A 17,438-nucleotide genomic window follows, 5' to 3' on the forward strand; every position below is an offset into this window, starting at 1 on the left:
GGTCAAACACTTCAACTCGCCCTCCCACTCTGCCAAGGATGTGCAGGTCCTGGGCCTCCTCCAGCGCCACTCCCTTACCACCCAAAGCCTGGAGGAAGAAGGCCTCATCCTCCGCCTCGGTGATTTTCCTCTGCTCTGCAGTGTGTGGTGGCTCTTTGAAATAATGTTCTGATGCATCTTCGTTTGTGGATGGTGGGACGATTGCTTCTGTAGTTCTATATTTGGTCTGTATGTGTTGTTTTCCAGTATTTGCTGGTTTGAAATTCCCTTCAGGAAAACGACACATACAGAGCTGAGGATAATCACCTATGCAGTGTATTCAAAAAGAACGGGTACCCAACGAACACAGTCTGCCGATTTCTCAGCAATAAACCCAAACAAGCAGACAAAACGCATCCAGAAACCCTAGCCACTCTCCCTTATATCAAAGACATCTTGGAGATGACTGCCAGACTACTCAGATCCCTTGGCATCATGATAGTCCACAAACCCACCAACACACGAAAACAGCAACTAATGAACTTGAAAGACCTTACATAGACAACAAGCAAACTAATGTCATTTACAAAATACCTTACAAGAACTGTAACAAACATTACATTGGACACACAGACAGAAAACTAGCCACCAGGATACATGAACATCAATTAGCCACAAAACGACATGACCCTCTCTCACTAGTATCTTGACATACAGATAAGGAAGGACACACTTCGACTGGGACAACACATCCATCCTAGGACAAGCAAACAGAGACATACATGAGAATTCCTAGACGTATAGCACTCCAACCAGAACTCTACCAACAAACACATTCACTTGGATCCTATTTACCACTCCCTGAAATAATGAACAGGAAATGACATCATCATAGGAAATTGTGTCACCACAGGAAATGACATCACCAACCCAGGAAACCCAACCATATAAATAGAAAACATGAAAAACCAGCAGTGCTTCATCCAGAGGCTCACTGAAGATGTTACTTAGTTTGGTGATGAAATGTCTGAAAATGAACCTTCCAACTCAGCGAGCTAACCTACATCCAGACTCTCCACTATCTCTTCAGCTGTCTCCTTTAAAATTCTGGGGTGTAGTCCATCTGATCAAGGTGACTTATCCACCTTCAGGCCATTCAGTTTTTCTAGCACCTTCTCCTTTGAGTATAAGAATAGAGAAGTCTTTCTGTAATTGTACAAGGTGCTGTTGGGACAAACATCTGGAGTACAGTGAGCAGTTTTGGGTTCATTGAAACATTTCAGATTCTTAAGAAGCTTGACAGGGTAAATACTGAGAAGATGTTTCCCCTCATGGGAGAGTTGAGGACCAGAAATCATAGGATCAGAATAAAGGGGTGTAACTTTAAGATTGAGATGAGGAGCAAATTCTCCATCAGGCGGTTGTGATTCATTGAGAATCCTTACCACAAAAATGCTGTGGGGACAGAGTCCTTGTGCATGTTTAAAGCTGAAACACTTTGTTCAATATTATGGATTACGATAAAGGACAGGGAAGTGGGTATGAGAAAACGTTGATTTTCCTGCTCCTCAGATACTGCCTGACCTGCTATGCTTTTCCAGCACCACTCTGATCTCCAGCATCTGCAGTACTGACTTCCACCATGAGAAGTTTCAGATCAGCCACGATCCTACTGAATGGCGAAGTAAGCTCGAGGGGCTGAGCAACCTAGTCCTGTTCCTATTTCTTATTCACTTATGATGCATTGGTTTTAATTTTTGAAAAATCCTTTGAAAATACCATTAGATTGTGAGGTAATAATTTAATTTAAAAAGGGAGGATGACAAAAGCAGGAAACTACAAGCTGCTTAACTAAAGATCTGTCTTCAAGAAAATGTTAGAAGCTATCATTAATAAAGTTGGAGTAGAGCAGTTGGATCAAGGTGCAGATGAATCTCAATTATCCAAAGGACACGGGTGGGCAGTATTTCACTTGGTTAATCAAATTCTGGACAATTGAATGCCGGATAACATAGTTTAGCCAAGCATTGCGACCTTGCAATTTTGTCGGAAAATCAAATGCCAGATAATTGACGTTCCTCCTTAATCAGGGAGAGTCAATATGGTTTTGTGAAAGAGAAATCATGTTTGATTAATCTATTGAAGTTCTTTGAGGAGGTAACATATGCTATGATAAAGGTGAAGCAATGGATATAATGTACCTACATTTCCAGAAGGCATTTGATAAGGATCCACATCAAATTTGTATTTCAGAAAATAAATGTTCATGGTGTAAGGAGTAATTTATTGGCATGGAGAAAAGATTGGCTGACTATCAAGAAACAGAGAGTAGTCATAAACCTTTTTCAGATTGACAGGATACAAAGCAAATAATATGTCACAGGGATTGGTTGTAGGTCCTCATCTGTTTTCAATTTATATAAGTGTCTTAGATGAAGGGATAGAAGGTATGGCTGCCAAGTTCACTGATGACACAAAGATAGGTCGGAAGGTAAGTTGTGAAGAGGATACAAGGAGGTTTAAAAAATATATAGTTAGATTGGTGGATAGGATAGGCCAGAAAGATCTAATAATTGGATGCAATGTGGGAAAATGTGACAGCATTCATTTAGCAGGAAGCATACAAAAGAAATATATTATCACAACTGCAAGGAATTCCAAGGCTCTGAGAAGCAGAGTGGATTTGGTGGTCTTAGTGCATGAATCACAAAAGGTTCATATACAGCCTGTAATTTGGAAAACCAATAGAACACTATCCCTTATTGTGAGGGAAACTGAATATGAAAGTAGGGAGGTTTTTTTTATAGAATCCCTATAGCATAGAAACAGGCCTTTCAGCCCAACAAGTCGCTCTCTGAAGAGCATCCCACCCGGACTCAACCCCTACTTTTCCCATGGCCAATTCACCTACCATGCGCATCTTTGGACTTGGGATGAAACTAGAGTACCTGGAGGAAACCACATCAACACAGGGAGAATTGACAAACTCCATGCAGACTGTTGCCTGAGGTTGGCATTGAATCTGGGTCCCCTGGTGTTGTAAGGCAGCAGTCCTCACCACTGAGCCATCCTGACTCTTCAGTTACGCAGGGCACTGGTGAGACCTCATCTGGCGTACTGTGCACAGCATCGGTCACATTTAAGGAAGGATTTAAATGCATTGGAAGCAGTTCTGAGAAGTTTTGTTAGACTGAGGCATGGAACAGGTGGATTGTTTAATGAATAAAGATTGAACAGGCGAGTCTTGTAACTGATGAGGCAACTCGATGGAATCAAATAAATTCCTTAGTCTCTTGATGGATAGAATGAGATGTTCTCTGCTATGGAAAAGTCTAGATCTCGGGGTCACTGTTTAAAAAGATTAGGTTAACCTTTTTCTCTCACAGGGCCCTGTGTTTATGGGACTCTGTCCCTGAAAAGATTATTGAAGCAGAGTCTTGAATATCTTTAAGGCAGCAATTGATAGAGTTTTTTGAAACAAGAAGTTGAAAGGTTGTCAGAACTGACAGGAATGCAGTTTTGAAGATACAATCAGAACAGCTATAATCTTATTGAATAGTGGAGCAGGATCAAGGGGCTGAATGAGCTGCTCCAGCTTCTTACTTGTATATTCCTATGTGCATCCCCCTTCTCCCCAGCATTTTGCTGTGACTTACCCTCCAACCAATACCCTTCACTACTTCCTTCATTGCTGGCTCACTTTACCCCTCTGTCTCCTGCTTCCCCTTACTATTCCATTTTGACACCAAATGTTCACCAGAATCTTTTATATTCGAAGGAACACAATCCCAGATTCGCCACATAACTGACACCACTGGTCAATCTCCTTGGCACTATCCTTATGGTCTTGACACCCTTCCAGAGTACAATAACTGGAATTAACACAATCAGAAAAGATCTACAAGGATGTTGCAAAGGTTTGAGGCTGAATCAGCTGGGGCTGTTTTCCCTGGAGGGTCGGAGGCTGAAGGGTGACCTTAAAGAGGCATGGATAGGGTAAATAGGCAAGGTCTTTTCGCTGGGGTGGGGAAGTCCAGAACTAGATGGCATAGGTTTAGGGTGAGGGGGGAGATTTATAAGGGACATAAGGGGCAATGTTTTCACGCAGTCGATGGTGCGTATATGGAATGAGCTGCCAGAGGAAGTGGTGGTGACTGGTACAATTGCAATATTTAAAAGGCATCTGGATGGGTATATGAATAGGAAGGGTTTAAAAGAATAGGGGCCAAGTGCTGGCAAATGGGACTAGATTAGTTAGGATATCTGGTCAGCATGGACAAGTTGGACTGAAGGGTCTGTTTCTATGCTGTACTTCTCTATGACTCTATGTCTCTATGACCATTGAGGTATGGCCTGTACTTTATCAAAGTTTGCAATTAATCCTTTTAACTTTGCATTTTGTGCCTATATTTATAAAGCCAATGATTCTATTCTCTGTTTTAAGAGTTTTCTCAACTTGTCCTTGCATCTTCAAAGATTTGTGCACAAATACTTCCATGTCTCTTTGTTCCTGCACCTCTTTTAGGTTTATATTACCTCTCTGCATTCTTCCTCCAAAAATGTTGCGTTCCGTTTTCCAATCCTTCTGCTTCTTTTTATGGCACTATCTGAGAGTTGGAGGCTGCTGAGGAATTTCAAGGGGCTTGTTTCTAACTGAAGCTGAAGAAATCTAATGATTCATTAAGACTCTCTCAGCTACAGGTCCAACTGAAAGGATAAGTCCAATATGAGAAATCTAGTACATTTAAAATACACTTACTAAAAGACCAGAAAAAAATATAGACTTCAGAGAGCTTATATAAAAGATAGATTCTGCACACTTTAGTTATGTCCCGTAAATGAGTTATAAATCTGAGGCAAATTGCTCCTTTCTGCAAAACTGGTATATATAATATTTAATTCTGACCTAAATGTCAGTTCTGATTAAACATGATTGGATTGACTGTGCCATATGTGACCTACAATTTCCCACTGCACAAACTGTCAAAGGGTCACTGATCTCTTCAGGCAGTGATTGCTATGGTAACAGCCTGCAAGGACTCTCTTTCTGCAGTCTGGCCCTGTGTCTCACTGCAGCCTGAAGTTCCCAGAACACTTTGCTGTCAGCCTCATTATATTCCGCTCTGTTGCCCCATTGCCAGTTGTTCCCCGTAAGGACACTGTGTCAGAATGATGACAAGAAGAATAGAATGTCACCGCCTAAGAAAGACGTGTTAGCGGAAGGAAATAATAAAATCAGGATTCAATATTCGTGTCCTAATTGATTAGTGTTCTGTCCTATTTGATCACCCAAGTGTGGCATAACACTTCCACCTCAAATAACCGTTGAGCCAGATGATCAATCTTGCTAAGGATGCGGTTCTACTGATAACAAACCAGAGGACAGGTTTGGTTCTTTCTGTACAAGAAACAGAAAATAAAGTATTTGTGAGATTTGGATTTTGTGCACGATTTGAACTCAAACCTCTTGAATCATTTGGGAATTGAAAAGGGCAGTCCGATCACAATGCAATGTTAAGTATTCAGTTGTGACACTTTTGGGAAATACTGCACATTCACAAAATAGAAACAAGGTTTTACATAAATCATGGCCCCAGAGGTGAGGGATTTTGTAAGGAATTAAACAAGGAAGATTATACAAATATAAATTGTATAATATGTGAGTATGCAACAACACAGTTTAGTCTAGTATTTCTTGTTCAATACAAACACAGTAGATGTCATTGCCTGTTATCTGATGAATCAATGTCATTACAAACTTTTATTTTGGATATTTCACTGCCATGTTGCTCTAAATGACAGAAGAAAAAGTAGAATGGCAGCACCGTGGGCAGCACGGTGGCACAGTGGTTAGCACTGCTGCCTCACAGTGCCAGAGACCCGGGCGACTGACTGTGTGGAGTTTGCACGTTCTCCCCGTGTCTGCGTGGGTTTCCTCCGGGTGCTCCGGTTTCCTCCCACAATCCAAAGATGTGCAGGTCAGGTGAATTGGCCATGCTAAATTGCCCGTAGTGTTAGGTAAGGGGTAAATGTAGGGGTATGGGTGGGTTGCGCTTCGGCGGGTCGGTGTGGACTTGTTGGGCCGAAGGGCCTGTTTTCACATTGTAATGTAATCTAATCTAGAATGCATTCCCCATAAGAGCCGACAGTGACTGCCTTTTGACTTCAAAACATTTTTTGAACCATTGCAGTCCATTTGCTGTAGGTCTAACCACAGTGGTGTTCAACAGAGAGTTCCAGGACTTTGACCCAGACATGGCAAAGGAACATTGATATTGATCAAAGTCAGGATGGTGCATAGTTTGGAGGGAGAACTGGCAAGGGATGATTTTCCAATACATCTGCTGCCCTTGTCCTTCTCATGGTGGAGGTCAGGATTTGGCAAATGGCCTTAAAGGAACCATAGTGAGTTATAGCTCCTAACCACTTGCAGTGCGAAAACATTTCTCCTCATATCACTCTGCTTCTTCAGTCAGTCTTGTTAAATCATTGTCCTTTGGCTCTTTGTCCTTCCACCAATATGGAGGAGAAAGTGAGGTCTGCAGATGCTGGAGACCTTCCACCAATATGAGCAGTTTATCTCTATGTTTTCTATCCAAGCCCTCATAATGGTTCTAAAATGGTGGACTGAGAATAACATGGATCTTGCAGCTGCTCTTGAGATCCAGGCTTATTTCAAAATGTACTGCTAGATGTCTTTTGTAGGTACAACATTTAAAAGTCATTTAGATAAGTACATGAATAAGAAATGTTTGGTGGATATGGACCAAGTACAGGCAGAGGGAATTAGATTAATTTGGGCTTATGCTCAGCATGGATTGATTGGACAGAAGGGTCTGTTTCCGTGTTGTATGACTCTATAACTCAATATTTTTGAAAACCTCTATCAAATCTTCTCTCAGCCTTTCTTCTCTAAGGAGAACAGTTTCAAGTTCTTCAAACCATTATTGTACATTCCTCAACCTCAAAGACATTTATGTTATTCTTTTCTGCACTCTCTCCCACAGGTCTTTTATTTTATATTTTCTCTTCTTGTTTTTCCTAGGAATATGAAACGTTTTGCATTGTGCTGCAGTAAATGTAATCTGCAACCTCAATCACAGATCCCCCAAGGGAGGTCCTGCTCCCAGCTCCATTAGAAGGTAAAGTTGTAATGCATTAACCATTCCTGTGTGTGGTCAGCTTTAGGTTAGACCATTGCAGCCTTGTGAAGCTCAATCAAAACAAGGCCCAGCAGACCCCACTCTACAATACTTTGCTGCAAGCCCTGAAACACATCTTTCATTACTATATGCAAACCGCTGACTGTGATGCCCTTGTCTTGCAGCTGTATCCCGGAAGACTTGGAAAATTAACTGCACCAATAAGCTATTGCATATCACATATCATCAGACAAATATGGCTTGCCAAATTCTGCCACGAATTTTGTCCTTTCTGTTCCCATTTTCTTCCTGTGTATTAGACTTAATAGAGTTCAATCTCTCCCCTTAAGCCTCTCAGGTGATTCATTTTTCTTGCTAAACTGTAATATCTACTATTTTCATTTTTTGAATTGGGAATAACAAGCAGTGACTATCCTTTAATCGATGCCATGTGTTCTCCCCATTCCCCTGTTGTTTCCATTGCTAAGACGTATGAGTTAAAAATTTAACTCAGCCAGAAACACACTGTTTTCATTTGGATTATTTATCTGTAATTCAGGCTAGTTTAAAAACAAGATAGGAGCTTTTGAATTAGGTATATTCTCATTTTTGAGCATTGAAGTGGGTTTTATGTCTGGTTAGTTAATTCTGCATTTGGTGCTTATGATTTATCTTGGATTATGACTTTTGTCTTTGACATTGGGGAAGGAACAGTTTTGAATATTTTGTGAAACAGCTTGGAAGCTCATTCAGGAGGAATATCTGGTGAGTAATTCTTCCCCCACATGTCTGTAAAGGTCATGAATCATTACCACGAGAAACAGACTCATTAAATCTCCATGTCAAGTAATCAAATTAGAACAAAATCAGTTGTAATACTGCATTTCACAAGATATTCAGAGAAAATATTATAGAATTTATATATTCAGGAGGCCAGATTGTTTAAAAAGCTTTCCTTTTGAAATGAGGAAACCTTTTCATCCATTACCACAAGAGAGAGCATTAGTGACAGTTCTGTCCGTTGATGTGAAGAGATGCTTGATAGGCTGGAGTGGACTTAATTGGTGTCAATAACACTTTCACTCAATCAGCCAAGTGTCTCTTTATATGTCTCAGACTTGACCTGCCTTCATCTTGTGTTCTGTTCAGTTAGATTGTGGGTAGCCATGGTATCATACATGTGCTATTCCCCATGCAGTCTAAGTCAGTGAAATTGCAGGTGTTACCCCTTCTGTTAAAATGCAATTTATAATTCTTGAATTGACAGGTTGGACCAGTGAGTGATTTGCAGGATTTTAATAGCGAATGTTATTTGTTCTGATGTTCACCTGGGATGTATTGATGTGTGAATTCATAACACCAAAAATGGAATGAATGGTGAATGTGTCTGCTTTTTGAGTAGTGTGTGCTATAGGATTGGAATTCTTCTTTATAATTCTCTATCCTTATCTTCAGGAAGTCAGTATTGTTAAGGCACAGTTAATCTTGTGTTTGCCAGGTACAGAATCACAGAACACTGAGAGCTTTCTAAGAACAGAAGAGCAGGATGGACTTCACACCAATATGAAGTGAGGGGTTGTTTTTTTTCTTTCAGGGGTTTAAAGATCAACAGGAATGAGATACTTTTATTCAAAACCTGCTGCTATGCTATACATGGGTCACCAAATGAATTTTAGCCACTAACTGTGTAAGATGATGATTGTTAAACCTTTTGTTTGTCTGGGAGTTCTCTACTGAAAGGAAGGAGCTGTAACTTGCTTTTGACAAGGAAGCATCTTGTAGAATTTGTATTTTCAGGATTAAAAGTTAATCATTTAAAGTAGATTTTTTTGAAATATTACTGCTGCTAGTAACTGAATAGTAAAATAGCTTGCAATTTAGATTCTCAATTCACTCGTGTAATATTGTGTTCTGCATATGTTACCTCCTAGTTTCTCGCCCAAGATGTACTGGTCCAAAGCTGCAAATAAAAATACTCAAAACTACAGTAGGCTCAACTCTTGTAGGGAATGCAAATAGTAAGCACATGTCATATGATCAAATGCCACATGTTAAATCACATGATCAGATGTCCAGGAAGATTATCCTAAGGAGTTGGCAACTTCGACCTGTCCCCTCATTTAGTAAAATTGGATCAAGATTGTTACAGGCAAAGTGTTACACTGTCTCAAGATGTAAAGGTCTCAGCTGTCCTGCCCTTTGTTCCATGATGCCAACTACTACTAGCTTGTAGATAGAGTAATTTGCCACCACAATTCTGTTTCTCTGACTGAGTCTGAGGGCCCACCTGGTTTCAAGTGTCAGCACAAAGTCTCTAGTGAGCAAAATGTAGTTTATGGCATGATAGTATTGGGTACCAGTTACATTAATAAACTAGGCATTGTTACTAAGACTAAGTTAAAAATCACACAACACCAGGTTATAGTCCAACAGGTTTAATTGGAAGCACATTAGCTTTCGGAGCGATGCTCCTTCATCACTATCACCTGATGAAGAAGCGTCGCTCCGAAAGCTAATGTGCTTCCAATTAAACCTGTTGGACTATAACCTGGTGTTGTGTGATTTTTAACTTTGTAACCCCAATCCAACACCGGCATCTCCAAATCATGATTACTAAGACTATGCTGAGATAAGGATAACATCTACATCCAAAGTCTTTCTGCCTTTCCACACTCAATTCCTTATTGCAGCATCAGAATGAAAGGATCTTAATGCAGTCTCTAAAATTAGCCCTTTCAAACAGCGACATTATATAACTGCCTTCACACTGTAACACCCTGACCTAACTCTCCCTTTCATGACTTCCTTAACACTGATTTCTGGGCTATCAATCTTCCACTGCCGATGGTTGGATTGCTGCCTCTTTCCACCCACATGAGAGAACCAGCTGGCCTGCAACAAAACATGATGCTGGACATCTCCCTGTGAATCCCAGACTGCTGACTCAAAGCTGGATTCAAGTTCCTCCTATGGTGTTGAGTGCAATGATAATGTCCTTGCACGTAAAGAATTTGGTTTGCAGTTTGGAAAATTGTGACTGTCTTTTTCAATAAATAATCTAATCTGTCATGAAGGAATGTTTGACATTTTGGACAATATATTCATCCTATTTCAAATCAATCGTTTTGTGAAAGGCAGATTTCTTCCAGTTTCCTCTCTCAATTCCTGAGGAATTTTTGAATGGACCCCATGAGCCCAGAGGTCCCTCACTGACTGCAGCAGGAGATGGCCTGTTATATTTCTGGAGTGCTCATTGAGATGGTAGAGGCCAGAGGCTGTGAAGAAATTAAGCACCCATTTTATGGATTAAACCTGGTGAGTTAGATCAAAGGTTTTGGGAATACGCTCAATCTTGGACTGCATAGCTTAATAGGATGTTAATATAATCTTTATACTTAGCTCTCTGACCAATAAATCCTCTTTAACTACCTATTACTCAGGATGAATAAGGGATATTAAAGTTTGCATGAGCAGAGAGACTTCAGAAAGACACTGGTCTCTGAGCAGGCAGTGCCTCATTCTCTATCTGCATTTAAAAAGCTGAACAGTCAAGGGTCCTGGTGACACAAGTACAGAAGTCAAAAATGTGGCCACGTGTCCAGTGTAAATACGTCCACCACCTTTGGAACAGGCTCCCTAGATACACATTGGAAGCAATTAGTATTCATACATTCAAATGATCCATTGCTATAGTAATGTTTTGTAATATAGTTTGCGAGTAAATGGAAGCACGTTTAGGCTGATTGTTCTGAAGCCATTCTACACAGTATTGGTTTGCTCCATACTGGGCAGAATCTTCCGAGCAGAGCATTGGCAGGTTGAGAGCTGGGGCAGGGTAGATAGTATATAGGAAGATGATATCATGACAGACCATCTCTTTTACGTGCTCCTGCCCTCCAGCGTCCTGACCAAAGGTGACATCAGATTGGCACTGACTACCCACCTAGCCAGTGCCCAATTAGGCAAATTAAGTTTATATTTGGAGCAAAATGATGAAGCCACCAGGATCTTCCTTCCACCCTGGTTGCTGGATGGGAACCTAGCACAGCAAAGAGGTTTCTCCTGATGGCATGCTGAGAGTCCATCAATGCCTCCTTTTAACCATCTAATTCTGAACCTGTAGGAATCTGAGAACCATGCACAGCCATGAGCAGTCACATGAGCGATGTATGTCAACCATGATGGTCTGACAGCTGTGACCAATCTTTATTTTTTACTTTACCTTCATTTTGAGGTACCCTTGCACTTTTCTATCTATCTCAGCAGCATCCACCTCTCCCAGTCAGCCCTGGGACCTCTGACTCTCCTGCCTTGGAAAACCCCTCACCCTCCTGAGAGAATGTGAAGGTAGCCTTTTAACTAGTTGCCTTCTGTCAGATCACACCACAGCACATTCTTGTTACCCAAAATTGTCCTAACCCTGAGAACTATTCAAAGAGGAAAAGGTTTTATGCAAAAGACATTACAGCAGAATTAGGTCATTCAGCCCATCAAGTCTTTTAATATGTTTCTCAATCTGATTCTCCTGCCTTTTTCCCATAACCTTTGATCCCCTTCTTAATCAAGAGCCTATTTACTGCTGTCGTAAATATGCTCAATGACTTGGCATCCACAGCCCTTCTGTGGCAGTGAGTTCCACAGGTTGACCACCCTGAAGAAATTCCTTCTTATCCCAGCTCTAAAAGGTTATCCACTTGCCCTAAAGCTGTGCCCTCAGGTCTTAGTCTCTCCTACCAGTGGAAACATTTTCTCTATGTCTACTGTCCAGAATTCTCAGTAGTCTGTAAGTTTCAACTGATCTCCCCTCATGCTTCCTAACTCCATTGAGGACAGACCCAGAATCTTTGGTCAGTCCTCATATGAGAAACCCTTCATCTGGATCATTCTTGTAAACCTTCTCTGGACCCCTTCAGATGCCAACACATCCTGCTTAGATACAGGGCCCAAAACTGCTCACAATATTCCAGATGGAGTCTGGCCAGATACTTATGCAGACTCAGCAGTAAATTTCTGTCTTTATTCTAGCCATCTTGAAATGAACACCAACATTGCTTTTTCCTTTCTAACTGCTGCCTGTTAACCTTACGAGAAGCCTGAACTAGGACTCCCAACTCCCTTCAAATTTCTGAGGTCTTTTTCCCCATTTTGAAAATAATCTATGCCTCTATTGTTCTGACCAAAGTGCATAACCTCACACTTTCTCGCATTTATTCTATCTATCACTTTATTGTTCATTCTCCTAGCCTGTCCACATCCTTCTGCAGTAGTGCCACTTCCTCAACATTACCTGTCCCTTCACTTGTCTTTGTGTCATCTGTAAACTTAGTAACAATGCCCTCATTTCCTTTGTCCAGATCGATAATGTATAACTTGAATAGTTGTGGTCCCAACATTGATTCCATGGAAATCCACTAATCACCATAATGAAAAAGACCCTTATACCTCATTCTCTGCCTCTGCCATTCAGTCAATCATTTATCCATGAGCTCTTATCTTATTTAGCAGCCTCCTGTGTGGCACCTTGTCAAAGATGTTCTGGAAATCTAAATTGACCATGTTCACTGGCTCTCCTTTCTCTAACTTGCTTATTACCTCAAAGAATTCTAACAGATTTGTCAGGCATGACCTCCCCTTGGTGAAGCCGTGCTGACTCAGCCATATTTTACCATGCACTTCCAACTACTCCAAACTGTCATCCTTATTATGGACTCTAAAATCCAACAACCCAGGTCTAGCTAACAAGCCTATAATTTGTTGCCTTCTGCCTCCCTCCCAAACAGGGGTGTTACTTTAGTCCATTTTCAGTCCTCTGGGACCCTTTCTGACTCCAGTGATTCCTGAAAGATCACCACCAATGCCTTCATAATCCCCTCAGCTGTCTGCTTCAAAACTCTGGGGTGTAGCCCATCTAGTCAGGGTTGTTTATCCACCTTCAGACCTTTCAGTTTCCCCAGCGCCTTCTCCTTATTGATTGCCACTACATTTATCTCTGCCCTCTGAATGTGTTGAAGTACTACTGGTGGCTTTCATTGCGAAGACTGTTGCAAAATATTTATTCAATAAATCCACTATTTATTTGCTCCCCATTACTACTTCTCCAGGCTCATTTTCCAGCAGTTCAATGTTCACTCTGACCTTTTTCTTACCCTTTGTATATCTAAAAAAACTCTTGTAATTTTCTTTTCTATCACTGGCTAGATTACTCTCCTACTTAATCTTCTCCCCCTTACTGCTTTTTCAGTTGTCCTCTGCTGGTTTTAAAGGCTTCCCAATTATTTGGTTTCCCATTGATCTCCACTATATTGTATGCTTTTTCTCTTGCTTTTAGGCTATCTCTGACTTCCGATATAAGCAATGGTTGCCTCATCCTTAACTTACTATGTCTCTTCTTTGGGATGATTTTCTGCTGTGGCTCCTGAATTACCCCAGAGACTCCTGCCCATTGCTGCTCCATTATCCTCCTTGTTAGGCTTCCCTTCCAATCAACTCTGGCTGGCTTCTCCTTCATACGTTTGTATTACTTTTATGTAATTGTAAGACTGTTATATCCAGCTTCTCCCTTTCAAACTGCAGGTGAATTCTAACATATTATGGTCACTGCCCACTTGGGATTTCTTAACCTAAACTCCCTAATCAAGTCTGCTTCACTTCACTTCACCAAATCCAGAAGTACCTGTTCTCTAATTATCAAACAGTTCCAAAAAAACCCTCAGCTGTTCTGCAAATTTCTTGGGATCCATTACCAAGATGATTTTCTCGGTCCACTTGCACATTGAAGTCTTCCATGTTTATTGTAAAAATGCTTTTCTTACATAAAAACTGAAAGAAGTGTGAATGCTGTAAATCAGAAACGAAAACAGAAATAGCTGAAAAAGCTCAGCAGGGTTTGGCAGCATCTGTGAAGAGAAATCAGAGTTAATGTTTCAGGTCCTGTTCTGAGGCAGGGTCAACTGACCTGAAATGTTAACTCTGACTTCTCTTCACAGATGCTGCCAAACCTGCTGAGCTTCTTGAGCAATTTCTGGGGTTTCTTTTGGCCTTTCTTGCATGTCTTTTCCATTTCCTGATTTATTTTCTTCCCCACTTCCTGATGACTGCTATAAGGCCATAACTCCCATAACACTCTTTCTTCCTTTGCAGTTCCTTAACTCTATCCACACAGGTTCTACACCTTTGACTCAGTAGCTTTTTGCTATTAATTTCCTCTCGTTCTGAGAAAACAAAACCATTTCCTCTGCCCATCTGCCTGCTTTTGTTAGGAAGCATGTCCTTAGATATTTAGTTCCCAACCCTGATTCCCTTGAAGTCATTTCTCTGTGAAATGTGCAATATCGTACCAGCCAATTTCAATCTGAACTACAAGCTCATTTACCTTGTTTTGTATACTGTACATACTTAGGTGCAAGAGCTCAGTACTGTGTTGACTGCCTCCCTTCACATAGTTGTTCTGTTATCTACTGTGCCTGAAGTCTACATTCCTGAGCCTTCCCATACTTTAATAACCTCTGCTGAGCCTTCCCCCATTTAATTTTTTTCCATAATTTCCATGCAAGTGAACTCCCCACACACACACACCCCACCCCACCCCCTCCACCCCACCACCACCACTAGTAGTTTAAAATCCCTTTCCACTGGCCTCGTCATGGGATTCTTCAAGGTTCTGGTCCCAGTATAACTCAGGTACAGCCCTTCCCATCAAAACAGCTCCTCCATTCCCCACTACTAATGCCAATCTCCTATAAATTCAATCATATTTCTCTCTCATCAAGTATTTGATCCATGTGTTTACCTACTTAATTTTGTTGACCCCATGCCAATTTGCTTGTTGGCAAGTTAGTAATCCAGAGATTATTACCTTTGTTGGTTCTGCTTTTCAATTTTGCTCCTCGCTGCTCATATTCTGTCAGCAGAACCTCTTTTCTCTTTCTACCTATACCATTAATATCTATTTGGATCATGTGCCATCATGTCAAGGACATTTGCAGATAAATTGGCAAAGGTAGATTGCTGTGATAACTCAAAGTCTTCAGTATCATTGCATCAAGTAACTAGCAAAGTGTTAAAAGGTTGACTGCAGGAACTTGTTACATTCAGCAATTTCATCTTTTCTCAACACTCAAGTGTCTAGTCCCCAATATCCATTTAGATTTCCCACCTTGATCTCTTCAATATCAAAACAGCCCCACTTGATTGTGGTGCTCTGCACTGTATAAAAATACACTGCAGGATCAGGTACAACCACAGAATATTTGTTCAGTCGCTGTGATTAAGATCAGCATGTAATTTCTTCAGTTTCTACCCTCTGCCCTCTCAACGAGTTCTCCAGAATACATGAGACTCTCTTGCTGCAGCCAGTGAGGGACCTCTGGGTTCAAGGTATCCAATCAAAAAATCCTCAGAAACTGAGAGAAAATGGGAGGAACTCAGCTTGCCTTTCACAGAAGGACAGATTTATATTTTATACAAATATATTGTCCAAATATCACACATTCATTTGTGGTTCACTGAATTATTTACCCAAAGCAACAGTCATGCAATCTTCGCTTAACGAACAAAAATGAAAAGCAAATTATCAGCCTTCATTTTATACTTTAACAAAGTTAGCTCTGTAGATTACATGCAACACATTACAATGTAAAGAGGGATTCCTTGAGTTTGAATTTAAAGATTCAATCAGAGTTCAATCTACAATGAAACTAGTTGTCTCTCATATAGTCTGTTCTTCCAGGGTCAAATGTGCCAGGGACAGAATGTGAAAGTAGGGAAATGGTGTTAAATGAGAGATGTTCTTTGTTATGTTATTCAGAACTTTGGTTGAACCATGCTTCCAAAGACTCCATCAACAAAAGGATATGAAAGCATTGCAGAAGGTTTGAAATATGGAACATTCAAACAGAAGGGAGATAGAGGGTTTGGTGATCTGGTGCAATAAGAACAACATCTCTCTCAATGTCAGCAAAACTAAAGAACTGATCATTGACTTTAGTAAGAAAGGAGGAGAAAACACTCCCAAACACATCGACGGAACTGAGATCAAAAGGATGGAGAGTGTCAAGTACCTTGAAGTAACGATAACAACAACCTGTTCTGGTCTTCCCATGTAGTTGCAACACTGAAGAAAGCCAACAGGCAGCTCAGGATATTTGACATATCCAGAAGGAACCTCTCCAAACTCCACAAGCTGCATCATTGAAAGCATACTGTCTGCGCACACAATGGTCTGTTATGATAATTGCTCTGCCCAGAATTGTAGAAGGATGGATCATACAGATGGTGATTGTGCACAACCCAGGCCATCACAGCCAATCCTTCATCCATGGACTTCATTTATTTGGCTCACTGTCACAGAAAGGCTGCCAATGTCATTAAAGACCCTTGGCACCCCCGTAATGCTCTCCTACAACTTTTTCCATCAGGCAGAAGATACAGGTGTCTGAACACACACACACCAGCACATTCAGGGATAGCTTCTTCCTTGGCATTATTAAACTATTGAATGGACTCTACAGCCTCAAATAATGCTGACCTTGCTAACATTGATATCTCTTATATGCCCTGTGCAATGTTACCTGTAAAGGTCTGTCTAAGTCTTTTGTTCTCTACATCCTTGCTTACTATAATCTGCCTGTCCTGTTCATAAACAAAGATTTTTATTGTATTCAGTATAAGTGACAAATAACTAAATCAATAAATCTTAAAATGACTATGATCCTTTTAAAAATGAATCTTCCAGTCCTTGGGCAGCAGGATGGTGGTTTCCCAGAACCCCACAGTGGTCCTACCTCTGTAGTGATTGGAATAATGTCAGCAATGTGGATCTCATTATTGAATCTCATTATCTCTTCTATTATTGAATATGAGATAATAATGGAAATTGCTGGAAAAGCTCAGCAGGTCTGACTGTATCTATGGAGAGAATTCTGTGAAAGGGTCACTCAACCCAAAACATTAAATCTGATTTCTCTCCACAGGTGCTGTCAGACTTGCTAAGATTTTCCAGCAATTTCTATTTTTGTCCTTGATTTACAGCATCCACAATTCTTTCGGTTCCTTGAATCGCATTGTTAACCTAGTCCAATCAGGAAGTCCTGGCTGACAGATATAGACAGGTGTATCAGGGGTTCTACTCACTATAGTTCCAGCTACATCAGTGTCATGTACTATGGAGGTATAAATAAAGGTTGACTTGGTGACAGAATGCCAGCCTTCCTATTTCAGCTGTTTCAGTGGTGATGAGAGATAAACATTCCCTTGTAGATCTTTGCTCACAATAGTCGTCTTTGAATTGGGGTCAGTATTTCTGGCAAGATGTCATTA

At 40.7% G+C, this 17,438-nt stretch overlaps 1 long non-coding RNA gene across 1 annotated transcript; it reads left to right on the forward strand.

The window, feature by feature from the left end:
* The first annotated feature begins 7,030 nt into the window (after positions 1–7,030).
* On the forward strand, positions 7,031–16,813 carry LOC148139806 (uncharacterized). Its single transcript, XR_015753370.1, has 3 exons — positions 7,031–7,121; positions 8,620–8,689; positions 15,928–16,813. It is a non-coding gene; the product is annotated as an uncharacterized LOC148139806 (long non-coding RNA).
* Positions 16,814–17,438: the final 625 nt, after the last annotated feature.

Source organism: Chiloscyllium plagiosum, unplaced genomic scaffold, assembly GCF_037043375.1.
Source record: "Chiloscyllium plagiosum isolate Xiang-an unplaced genomic scaffold, Cpla_swu_hap1 HiC_scaffold_37, whole genome shotgun sequence".
Classification (NCBI taxonomy): Eukaryota; Metazoa; Chordata; class Chondrichthyes; order Orectolobiformes; family Hemiscylliidae; genus Chiloscyllium; species Chiloscyllium plagiosum.